General features: G+C 45.1%; 1 long non-coding RNA gene across 1 annotated transcript in view; it reads left to right on the top strand.

Moving 5' to 3' along the window:
* The window catches only part of LOC124017370, a 32118-nt gene that overhangs the window by 19377 nt on the left and 241 nt on the right, over positions 1–12500 (top strand). The window contains exon 3 of the long non-coding RNA XR_006835493.1: positions 12290–12500. This exon is cut by the window's right edge and continues 241 nt beyond it. This is a non-coding gene — a long non-coding RNA (uncharacterized LOC124017370). The remainder of the gene's footprint in view (positions 1–12289) is intronic.

Here is a 12500-nt window from a genome sequence, read left to right as displayed (position 1 = left end):
CAAAGTCCAGTTTCTGGGGATGATATACTACCCCTGGTTGGGTCTGGGGGGTTTTCTAAGTGTGAATAAGATGGCATCCATACGGAGGAGCCTAAAGCCTTGGATTTGTCGGGGTAGAGTGAACCATTGGTGGCTAATGCTCCATTTGACAGAGCTGTGTTGTAGGGTGGCAGATCACCTGGGGGTGGATTTGTCTTCTCCAAAAGCAGTGGAGTTCCTCCAGGTTTGGGGAAAGGTGTTTACCTCCTGTCATTGCTGTGCGAGTTAGCCTCCAGAGGCTAACAAGGGGGCTAATCTTAGCATGGTGCTTCTGAATAAACAGTGCCGGTTCTCCAGGGATCAGCTGGACAAGTGTGGCGGCCTGGTTGTTGAATGTGGTCACAATGCTGCAGAGGTATCATATCGATTTGCTGCAGAAGCTGAATAGGACCGTGGAGTTGCTGAAGCCGTTTTTAGAGCTTCTTGGCGGAATCTGTGCTACAGCTCTATCTCACTGTACGATCCTGACTGTGGGGGAAAGTATGGGGTCGACGGTGGTGGCTCAGCGCCACCTCTGGTTGACGTTGCCCCAGATTCCTGAGAGGGACAGGCGTATGTATTTGGATGAGCCAGTTTTGTCAACAAGGTTACTTTGGCTCGGCTATGGAGTCCTTTATAGGCTTGTTTCGAGGAGAAACAAAAACAGGACGCAGCTCTACGGGTCCCATGAAAATCCTTTGCGGGGGCTGTTCCCAAGGCGTGATGGAAAGGATCCAGGCCAGAGGTGGGTTGCCAAAGGGAGCCTTCAAGGTTGGTTTTTAACTGTCTTGGTGCATCTGGGCAGCGGTGGATATCTTGCGTGGTGAAAGCAGATTCTTCCGCGGCACGGTTTCTGGGTCTCGTTCAGAACTCTGTTCCGAATCATGCGGTTTTGTCCCAATAGAAGGGCGGTCACGTTCTGGTTCTGTCTGGCATGGTTTCAGCTGGGGCATTCATGCCTTTTCTCTTGTGTATGCGGTTATTGGGTCTGATTGGGTCAGCATTCAGCACCATAGTACCCTCCAAGCACGTCATTAAGCTGGAGGCCCTTTGTCTCAACCCCGCCCTGTGCAATTAGGTCCTGGACTTCCTGACGGGCCACCCCCAGGTGGTGAAGGTAGTAAACAACACCTCCACTTCACTGATCCTCAACACCGGGGCCCCACAAGTGTGCGTGCTCAGCCCCCTCCTGTACTCCCTGTTCACCCATGACTGCGTGGCCATGCACTTCTCCAACTCAATCATCAAGTTTGCAGACGACACAACAGCAGTGGGCTTGATTACCAACAACAATGAGACAGTCAGGAAAACAACTTCTCACTCAACGTCAACAAAACAAAGTAGATGATTGTGAACTTCCGGAAACAGCAGAGGGAGCAGCCCCCCCCCCCTATCCTCATCGACGGGACAGCAGTGAAGGTGGAAAGTTCCTCGGCATACGGACATCAGACAAACTGAAATGGTCCACCCACATGGACAGTGCGCAACAACCTAGGAGGAAATTTGGCTTGTCACTTAAAACCCTCAAACTTTTACAGATGCACAATTGAGAGCATCCTGTCAGGCTGCATCACCGCCTGGTACGGCAACTGCACCGCATATAACCACAGGGCTCTCCAGAGGGTGGTGCAGTCTGCACAGCTCATCACCGGGGGAAAACTTATCTGCTCTCCAGGACATTTACAGCACACAATGTCACAGGAAGGCCAAAAAAGATCATCAAGGACAGCAACCACCCGAGCCACTGCCTGTTCACCCCGCTACCATCACGAAGGGGATGTCAGTACAGGTACATCATAGCTGGGACCAAGAGACTGAAAAACAGCTTCTATCTTTATCTCAAAGCCACCAGACTGTTAAACAGCCATCACTAGCATAGAGAGGCTGCTGCCTACATACAGACTTGAAATCATTGGCCACTTTAATAAATGGATCACTAGTCACTTTAATAATGCCACTTTAATAATGTTTACATATCTTGCATTACTCATCTCATGTGTATACTGTGTTTTATACCATCTATTGCATCTTGCCTATGCCGCTCTGTCATTGCTCATCCATATATCCATATACTCATCCATCAATATATATGCTTATTCCATTCCTTTACATAGATTTTTGTGTATTAGGTACTTGTTGTGGAATTGTTAGATTACTTGCTAGATATCGCTGCACTGTCGGAAATAGCAGCATTTCGCTACACTCACAATAACATCAGCTTACCATGGTTTTATTTAACCTTTTTAACTAGGCAAGTCAGTTAAGGACAAATTCTTATATACAATGACAGCCAAACCCAGACGGCCAAACCCAGACGACGCTGGGCCAATTGTGCGCCGCCGTATGTGTCTCCCAATCACAGCCGGATGTGATACAGCCTGGATTTGATGGCCTCTGATAGCTGGGGTGCCTCTTGGGCTTCTGTTGCTTCGTCTGGACGTATCCTGTCCCTCCATCAGTTGTTTGATGTATTCCTGTTGTGCCTAAGGACATTGACTCCTTGGAGGGACCTGCGTCTGCTGTTGCAGGGGGTTCTCATGGGCTATTGTTGGTTCTACCCCCCAGAGGAGATTGTTGGTTCTACCCCAGGGTCTCAACCCTCTGGTATGTAAAAGAGGAGATTGTTGGTTCTACCCCGGGGTCTCAACACTCTGGTATGTAAAAGTGGAGATTGACCGCCCTACCCCGGGGTCTCAACCCTCTGGTATGTAAAAGAGGAGATTGTTGGTTCTACCCCGGGGTCTCAACCCTCTGGTGTGTAAAAGTGGAGATTGACCGCCCTACCCCGGGGTCTCAACCCTCTGGTATGTAAAAGTGGAGATTGACGGTTCTACCCCGGGGTCTCAACCCTCTGGTATGTAAAAGTGGAGATTGACGGTTCTACCCCGGGATCTCAACCCTCTGGTGTGTAAAAGAGGAGATTGACGGTTCTACTCTGGGGTCTCAACCCTCTGGTATGTAAAAGTGGAGATTGACGGTTCTACCCCGGGGTCTCAACCCTCTGGTATGTAAAAGAGGAGATTGTTGGTTCTGTCCCTCCATCAGTTGTTTGAGGGATTCCTGTTGTGCCTAAGGACATTGACTCCTTGGAGGGACCCGCGTCTGCTGTTGCAGGGGGTTCTCATGGGCTAGGTAGTGCCCCGCAGGGTGATCACGACAGGATCTCCTTTAATGGGATGGGGAGCATTGTTTTACATTTTTATTTTATTTTATTATATGTCACGTGTACACGTACAGTGAAATATCTCTTGCAAGCTTCAAACCCAATAATGCAGTAATAAATATCAATGTAGCACAAAAATAACAAGGTAGAACAAAAACAATCAAGAATTGGGAATAAGAACACGAGAAGTAAGAAGCTATATACAGGGTCTGTTCCAGTACCATATATACAATGTGCAGGGATACTGGGGTGATACAGGTAGATATGTATAGGGGTAAAGTGACTGAGTAGCAGCAGCGTAAATGAAGATTGTATGCGAGTGAGTGTAGAGTTAGTATAAATGTGTGTGCTTTTTGTGTGTATTGGAGTGTCAGTGAGTGTGTAGAGTTCTGTGATTGTGCATAGAGAAAGTGCCAAAATCTAATACAAGGGTCAACTCAGATGGTCTGTGTAGCCATGTTAACTATTTAGTTATCTATTTAGCAGTCTTATGGCTCGGAGATACAGGCTGCTGAACAGCTTCTGTGTCAGACTTGATGTATCGGTACCACATGCGATGCGGTAGCAGCTTGGGTGGCTGGAATCTTTAAAGGTTTTCCAGGCCTTCCTTTCAAACCGCCTGATATAGAGGTCCTGGAGGGCAGGGAGCTCGGCCCCCGTGATGTACTGGGCTGTCTGCACCACCCTCTGTAGCTCGATGCGATTGAGGGTGGTGTGGTTGCCATACCAAGCAGTGATGCAGGCAGTCAAGATGTCCCAATGGTGCAGCTTTAGAACTTTTTGAGGATTTGAGGGCCCATGCCAAACCTGACGGTTCTACCCCGGGGTCTCAACCCTCTGGTATGTAAAAGAGGAGATTGACGGTTCTGCCCCGGGGTCTCAACCCTCTGGTGTGTAAAAGAGGAGATTGATGGTTCTACCCCGGGGTCTCAACCCTCTGGTCTGTAAAAGTGGAGATTGACGGTTCTACCCCGGGGTCTCAACCCTCTGGTATGTAAAAGAGGAGATTGACGGTTCTACCCCGGGGTCTCAACCCTCTGGTGTGTAAAAGTGGAGATTGACGGCCCTACCCCAGGGTCTCAACCCTCTGGTATGAAAAAGAGGAGATTGACGGCCCTACCCCGGGGTCTCAACCCTCTGGTATGTAAAAGAGGAGATTGACGGTTCTACCCCGGGGTCTCAACCCTCTGGTGTGTAAAAGTGGAGATTGACGGCCCTACCCCAGGGTCTCAACCCTCTGGTATGAAAAAGAGGAGATTGACGGCCCTACCCCGGGGTCTCACCCTCTGGTGGTTCTGTTCCTGAAAGGCATGCGTTGGTTGAGATGTGTGTTCAAGCCTATGGCACTGATCTGGGACCTGGCTTTGGTCATGGATGCTCTGTGTGAACCTCTGTTTGAATCATTGGAGTCTGTGTACCTGAAGGTTCTTTCCTACAAGACTGCCCTGCTCATGTCTTTGGTGTCATCGTTGGAGATCTCCATCCGCTATCAGTACACCCTTCCTGTTTGGAGTTCACAACTTGCAACTCCAAAGTCCTAATGCAGCATTTGCTCCAAAGGTTATGTCTATGTCTTACAGGTCCCCTGGCTTTTGAGTTGTTCCCTTTCTCACCTCCTCTGTTTGTTTCCAGTGAACAAAGTAGGTTGCATGGTCTGTGTCGTGTGTGCACTTTATGCATATATATGGATAGGACAAGGATATCTGTATTTGTGACCAGCTTTTTGTCTGTTTCACTAGTCCAGCTCGGCGTAGTGTCTTATTGGATTGTGTAGGTTCTAAAAGTATTCAGACCCCTTGACATTTTCCAAGTTTTGTTACGTTACAGCCTTAATCTAAAATGGATTAAATAACAAACAAATCCTCATCCATCTCCACACTACCTCATAATGACAAATCAAAAATGGTTTGTTAGACATTTTTGCAAAGGTATTAAACATAAATACGTTATTTAGATAAGTATTCAGACCCTTTGCTGTGAGACTGGAAGTTGAGCTCTGGTGCATCCTGTTTCCATTGGTCATCCTTGAGATGTTTCTACAACTTAATTGGAGTCCACCTGTGGTAAATTCAATTGATTGGACATGATTTGGAAAGGCACACACCCGTCTATATAAGATCCCGCAGTTGACAGTGCATGTCAGAGCAAAAAGCAAGCCATAAATAAGGTCAAAGGAATTGTCAGTAGAGCTCTGAGACAGGATTGTGTCGATGCACAGATCTGGGGAATGATACAAAAAAAAGTTTTCAGCATTGAAGGTCCTCAAGAACACAGTGGCCTCCATCATTCTTAAATAGAAAATGTTTGGAACCACCAAGACTCTTCCTAGAGCCAGCCACCCGGCCAAATTGAGCAATCGGGGAGAAGGGCTTTAGGTCAGGGAGGTGACCAAGAGTCCGATGGTGACTCTGACGGAGCTCAAGAGTTCCTGTGTGGAGATGGTTGTCCTTCTGGAAGGTTCTCCCATATCTGCAGCACTCCACCAATCAGGCCTTTATGGTAGAGTGGCCAGGCGGAAGCCACTCCTCAGTAAAAGGCACATGGCAGCCTGCTTGGAGTTTGCCAAAAGGCAGCTAAAGTACTCTGACCATGAGAAACAAGATTCTCTGGTCTGATGAAACCAAGATTGAACTTGTTGGCCTGAATGCCATGTGTCACGTCTGGAAGAAACCTGGCACCATCCCAACTGTGAAGCATGTTGGTGGCAGCATCATGCTGTGAGGATGTTTTTCAGCGGCAGGGACTGGGAGACTAGTCAGGATCGAGGAAAAGATGAATGGAGCAAAGTACAGAGAGATCCTTGATGAAAGCCTGCTCCAGTGCACTCAGGACCTCATACTGGGGAGAAGGTTCACCTACCAACAGGACAATAATGTCCTTGAGTGGCCCAACGAGAGCCCAGACTTGAACCCGATCTAACATCTCTGGAGAGTCCTGAAAATGGCTCTGCAGCAACTCTCCCCATCCAACCTGACAGAGCTTTAGAGGATCTGCAGCGAAGAATGGGAGAAATTCTGCAAATACAGGTGTGCCAAGCTTGTAGCGTTATACCGAAGAGATGCTGTGATCACAGCCAACGGTGCTTCAACAAAGTACTGATGTAAATGGGATATTTCCATTTTTTTGTTGTTGTAAATGAGCACAACTGTCTTAATTCCTGTTTTTGCTTAGTCATTTTGGGGTATTGTGTGTAGATTGAGGGGAAAAAATGATTTGATACATTTTTAGAATAAGAATGGGACTGAAACCTTCCGAAGGCACTGTATGACAGTAAAGGACAAGGGTTCCCTAACGGTGTGAATGCTCATTCCACTAGGGGTGTGGTGGCTTCTCGGGCATTGTTCCGGGGCATGATGATTGGGGATATCTGAGCTGCAGCGAGTTTGGGTTCCCCACATACCTTTGAGGTTTTATCGCTTGGATATAACCGCTCCCAGTGTGGTTCATAGTGTTCTTGTGGCTGGATCTGAGAGTGGATGTTATGCAGCACGCAGGACGCGCATTTTCCGGGTTGCCACAGTTCCCTGTACGTTTGAACCTCGGACTGCCATGGTTCATCGACTGTTCGATGCTATTCAGAACGCGTGTGTGCTTTCCCAAGCCGCTTTTAGGTGTTCTGTTGTTTTGGACTTGCGGTTCCTTGTACGAGTTCTGACATTTCAAGCTCGCAAGGTAAGTATCGTTCTTGGAACCGTGGGGTCTATGGACCTGGGCTGCAGTTGCATCGTGCCAATGCGCATAGCCAATTTGCAGCAGGTTCTGGTTCCCTATATGGGGCTCTGACAGTTCAGGCTTCTCAGGTAAGTATTAGGGGAAAAGGTGGCTTCTGTAAGCCCTTTTTGGAGCTGGTGGAACATATGTCTGCTTGGGTTGGGCTCGGCATCCAGTGGCTTGTTTGGTGTGTTTTCAGTTTTCTTCAGGTGAATGTGATTGGTCGTTGGTAATGTACAGTTGAAGTCGGAAGTTTACATACACTTAGGTTGGAGTCATTAAAACTAGTTTTTCAACCACTCCACACATTTCTTGTTAACAAACTATAGTTTTGGCAAGTTGGTTAGGACATCTACTTTGTGCATGTGTCGTGTCTTTGGCTATGCCGGATTAAGTGATATGACATGCTATTCTATAAAATCCTTTCTCCATAATTAATATTACCTGATTTAGCTAATCATGTAAATGTAATTAACTAGAGAGTCGGGGGAACCACAAAAAATAATCACAGAGCTGTTATTTTCCGAATAAACCCTTAAGGACCTAGTAATATTTGACATCAATAGCAGTCAATATTAATCGTCACCTTATTTCAGTCTCATCCGAAAGTTGTAAATTCTTGGTGTAACTTCATGAACTCTGGCTAACAAATTGAATCAGCAATACAAAATTGGGTTTAATTATTTATTTACTAAATACCTAACTAATCACACAGAATTACATATACCCATAATGAATCATACCTTGATTACAAATTACGTCATCAAGGAAAATGTCCGTAGCGGGCGGAACAGATATGACAGCTTGTTACACAAAAGAAAAGGGCTGAGTTTGAGTGAAAGAGCGGGAAGACTGAGGGACAAAGGGAGAAGCTGTGCTATCGTAAATACAGTATCTATATGCATTCTAAATTACCGCCCATTTGGAAAAGGAAAATGCAATAAATATTTACTCTGAGCTGCGCTTCGGTAGGCTGGTGGTAGATGGAAGGCCGTGTTGCCCAACCGAGTCCTTTGAAGAAAGTCTCCTGTGGTTAATTGGATATGTTGTAGTAACGTCGTTGTGTGGTAGACGGGATACTCTGTCTGTTCTTTCCTAGTCCACGTTTGAAGCTGCTGTTGCTAACTCAACGGCTAGGAGGTATCACTTCTGTAGTGAATAAGAGTTCAAAGTTCAAACCATTCGCAACCAAAGCTCACTCTGAGGTTGGCTTAGTTCTGTAGTTGACATCTGAACCATTCTGACATCGGACCGTCGTCCTCACATCCTCGGAACAGGAGGTTACATTTTCGTCAAGGCTTTATATAGTGAGGCGAGAAGGGTGTGTCTGAAAAGTTGTATAACCTATGTCTCTTCACAGGGGCGGGCCACTGATTGAGCAGAGGCCTAACCTTATGAAAACCCAAAATCTCTCATTTGGAAGCTAAAATTACATTTAATCTCTTCACCAATAATTTTATATTCAAACATTTTTAAATTGAACATCAATTCCAAGTGAATCCGATAACTCTGATGTGTAGACTTTCCACTGTAGAGTTTGTCATCCTATCATTGAGAATTTCCCAGATGACAACCGAACTGACATCATATTCATTAAGTACCACCGCATATGTTCAATTGCTGGGATTACCAGAATATAGTTCATTTCCCCCCACCTTCTGATGTTCCCAGAATCTCTGTTAACCAATGGGTTTTCAAATTTCACATCAGTAGAGTAGAGAGAGGAAAAAGGGGGGAAGAGGTATTTATGACTGTCATAAACCTACCCCCAGGCCAACGTCATGACACATGACACAAGTCATTTTCCAATAATTGTTGACAGACAGATTATTTCACTTATAATTCACTGTATCACCGTTCCAGTGGGTCAGAAGTTCACATACACTAAGTTGACTGTGCCTTTAAACAGCTTTAAACAGAAAATTCCAGAAAACGATGTCATGGCTTTAGAAGCTTCTGATAGGCTAATTGACATCATTTGAGTCAATTGGAGGTGTACCTGTGGATGTATTTCAAGACCTACCTTCAAAGTCAGTGCCTATTTGCTTGACATCATGGGAAAATCAAAAGAAATCAGCCAAGACCTCAGATTTATTTTTGTTAGACCTCCACAAGTCTGGTTCATTTTTGGGAGCAATTTCCAAATGTCTGAAGGTACCACCTTCATCTGTACAAACAATAGTACGCAAGTACAAACACCATGGGACCACGCAGCCATCATACCGCTCAGGAAGGAGACGTTCTGTCTCCTAGAGATGAACGTACTTTGGTGCGAAAAGCACAAATCAATCCCAGAACAACAGCAAAGGACCTTGTGAAGATGCTGGAGGAAACGGGTACAAAAGCATCTATATCCACAGTAAAATGAGTCCTATATCGAAACAACCTGCATGGCCACTCAGCAAGGAAGAAGCCACTGCTCCAAAACCGGCATAATAAAACCAGACTACGGTTTGCAACTGCACATGGGGACAAAGATCGTACTTTTTGGAGAAATGTCCTCTGATTAAACAAAAATAGAACTGTTTGGCCATAATGACCATCGTTATGTTTGGAGGAAAAGGGGGAGGCTTGCAAGCCGAAGAACACCATCCCAACCGTGAAGCACGGGGGTGGCAGCATCATGTTGTGAGGGTGCTTTGCTGCAGGAGGGACTGATGCACTTCACAAAATAGATGGCATCATGAAGAAGGACAATTATGTGGATATATTGAAGCAAAATCTCAAGACATTAATCAGGAAGTTAAAGCTTGGTCGCAAATGGGTCATCCAAATGGCTTAAGGACAACAGGGTCAAGGTATTGGAGTGTCCATCACAAAGCCCTGACCTCAATCCCATAGAAAATATGTGGGCAGAACTGAAAAATCTTGCGTGAGCAAGGAGGCCTACAAACCTGACTCAGTTACACAAGCTCTGTCAGGAGGAATGGGCCAACATTCCCCCAACTTATTGATTGTATGTAAACTTCTGACCCACTGGGAATGTGATGAAAGACAAAAGCTGAAATAAATAATTCTCTCTCCTATTATTCTGACATTTCACATTCTTGAAATAAATTGGTGATCCTAAAAACTGAGTTTTAATGTACTTGGCTAAGGTGTATGTAAACCTCCGACTTCAACTGTATATAGGCCACAAGATGGGCTGTTTGTAATAGGTGAATTGCCCTTTGAGTTCAGCCGTACACACGGTTGTCTGACCAACAAAATGCAAATTTAAATGCTGAAAGTAGTAGCCTAGTTATTTATTCATGCATGCAAACAAAAATACTGAATAGCAGTTTGGCTTAGAATACACAGGAGTAGGCCTAGTAAACAAAATATCAGATTGATTTAAAGGCATGACACAATCTATATTTAGGCTAATTCCATTAACAGTAAACGAACACAGTAAATAAAAGGCCAATGGAGATCCAACTAATCCAAGCAGGTTTTTGGACAGAACCTGCAGCAGGATTAGTAGGGTAGGATTTAGGCTAACCTGGGCTGGCTAACCTGGGCTGGCTAACCTGGGCTGGCTCCTCTATTCCAAGATCAACAGGAACACTTGGAGGTTGAGCCATTATCAGGGCGGCACTTTTGGAAGGGTGGGTAGGCTCTGCACATGGAGCTAGCTGAGCGCGGGAGCATCATTGCACTTAGGGGAAAAGTACCCAAACGTCATACTTGAGGAAAAGTAAAGATACCAGTAAAATAATACTTGAGTAAAAGGCTAAAAGTATTTGGTTTTAAATATACTTAAATATCAAAAGTAAATGTAATTGCAAAAATATTCTTAAGTATCAAGTTAGTGGAAATCATTTCAAATTCCATTTCAAATTTCTTATATTAAGCAAATAAGATGGCACCATTTTCTTGTTGTTTTTCAATGTACAAATAGCCAGGGGCACACTCCAACACTCCAACATCCGGACATCATTTACAAACAAAGCATGTGTGTTTAGTGAGTCCGCCAGATCAGATTCCGTGAGGATGACCAGGGATCTTGATAAGTGCGTGAATTGGACCTGTCCTGCTAAGCATTAATAATGTTTCACCCAACAGTACATTTGTTTCTTTAGGAATGTAGTGAACTATATATAAAGTACAGATAACAAAAAAAAGACTTGACTAATTTTTTAAAGTGTTTTTACTTAAGTACGATACACCACTGATTATCGCCGCTGGGCTTGGTGGTGGCCTTTGTGGTTTGATGTTTCTGCTCTATGCTCTCTCCAATTTCTGATATCCATCGTGGCAGATTAACTGGTTCGAGCTAGCTAAGGCTAATAACACTAACACTTTTTACAGCTAGCTAAGGCTAATAACACTAACACTTTTTACAGCTAGCTAAGGCTAATAACAATAACACTTTTTACAGCTAGCTAAGGCTAATAACACTAACACTTTTTACAGCTAGCTAAGGCTAATAACACTTAACACTTTTTACAGCTAGCTAAGGCTAATAACACTAACACTCGCACCGTCTACCGCGGCAGAGTTGAGCAAGCAGCTTCAACGTTAGACTTGACCCCACCCTTATAAATCCAAATAAAATATGACATGCGGCGTATGACGTTTTTCACTTAGCCTACCACAGGGATGAGAATCATTTTTTCCCTGCTTTTCTGGAAACCCAAAGGAGTCATACCTAACCACCCAGGGGCTTTCCATAGCCCCCCTACACACCGCTGTGCACCCTCCCCATTGTGCTGACAGTCACTCTGTCACTCAAAAGCCAACTTGTCACTCAATAGTTCTAACTTTTTTGCTTTTTATTATATAGGGACATGCAACTAAAACTGGGGCGGTGGGGCTCAACCTAGTAGAGACTGGTTTGACCCTGGTTACACACTGACTCGTGTGTGCAAGCCTGTACAGTAGTGTTTCTAGTTAACCCGTGTAGGAGCAGCTAGCAGTGTGTTGGTCTGTTCCAGTCCCAGCATCGCTCTCTCAATCTCTCTCTCGCTCCCTCTCACTCTTTCTCCCTCCCTTCAGGAGACCTCTGGAGCCGGTTACAGTATTTGAGTGTTTTTGGAGGAGTTCCTAAATCTTTTCAGGATGACAGTATGATCTGACTGTGCTGCTCACTGCCCATTCTCATGTCATTACCAGAGGGGCAGAAAACACAGACTGCTGCAACATAGAGAACACACACACACAGTATAAGAACGTGTATGGACTCGTCAGTAGGAATCCAGTCATAATTGAGTGCTCAGTTTAGTATTCTGTTGGTTTCTCCAGTCAACCACATTCAGGGACTCCCACCACTTCTACCAGAGAGGATGATACACAACGGAATTCTTTACAAACATGTTAGAACCAATGACCATGAGACATCAATAAGTTGTTGTAAAGGTGTTCTCACATTTCTCTAACATTTCTGTTTAATGATTATCTTCTGTTTTCTCTCCACAGAGTGCCCAAGGGCTGTGAGAGCCCCTTGGGGAAACTTCAGGCACAAACACACTCTCTTCCTCATACAGAAGCACTCTCTCACTCACACACACACACACTTATTAAAACAAAAACACACACAGAGCATGTTGGAGGTCCAGGAGGAGAGGCCTGCCGCGGCAGGAGGGACGGCAGCGACACATTTCAGCAAGAAAGAGCGAGGAAAGAAAGA

The sequence above is a fragment of the Oncorhynchus gorbuscha genome, unplaced genomic scaffold (genome assembly GCF_021184085.1).
Source record: "Oncorhynchus gorbuscha isolate QuinsamMale2020 ecotype Even-year unplaced genomic scaffold, OgorEven_v1.0 Un_scaffold_203:::fragment_2:::debris, whole genome shotgun sequence".
Taxonomy (NCBI): domain Eukaryota; kingdom Metazoa; phylum Chordata; class Actinopteri; order Salmoniformes; family Salmonidae; genus Oncorhynchus; species Oncorhynchus gorbuscha.
The sequence above is the reverse complement of the archived record's forward strand: the minus strand, read 5'-3'. Positions and strand labels throughout refer to the sequence as shown.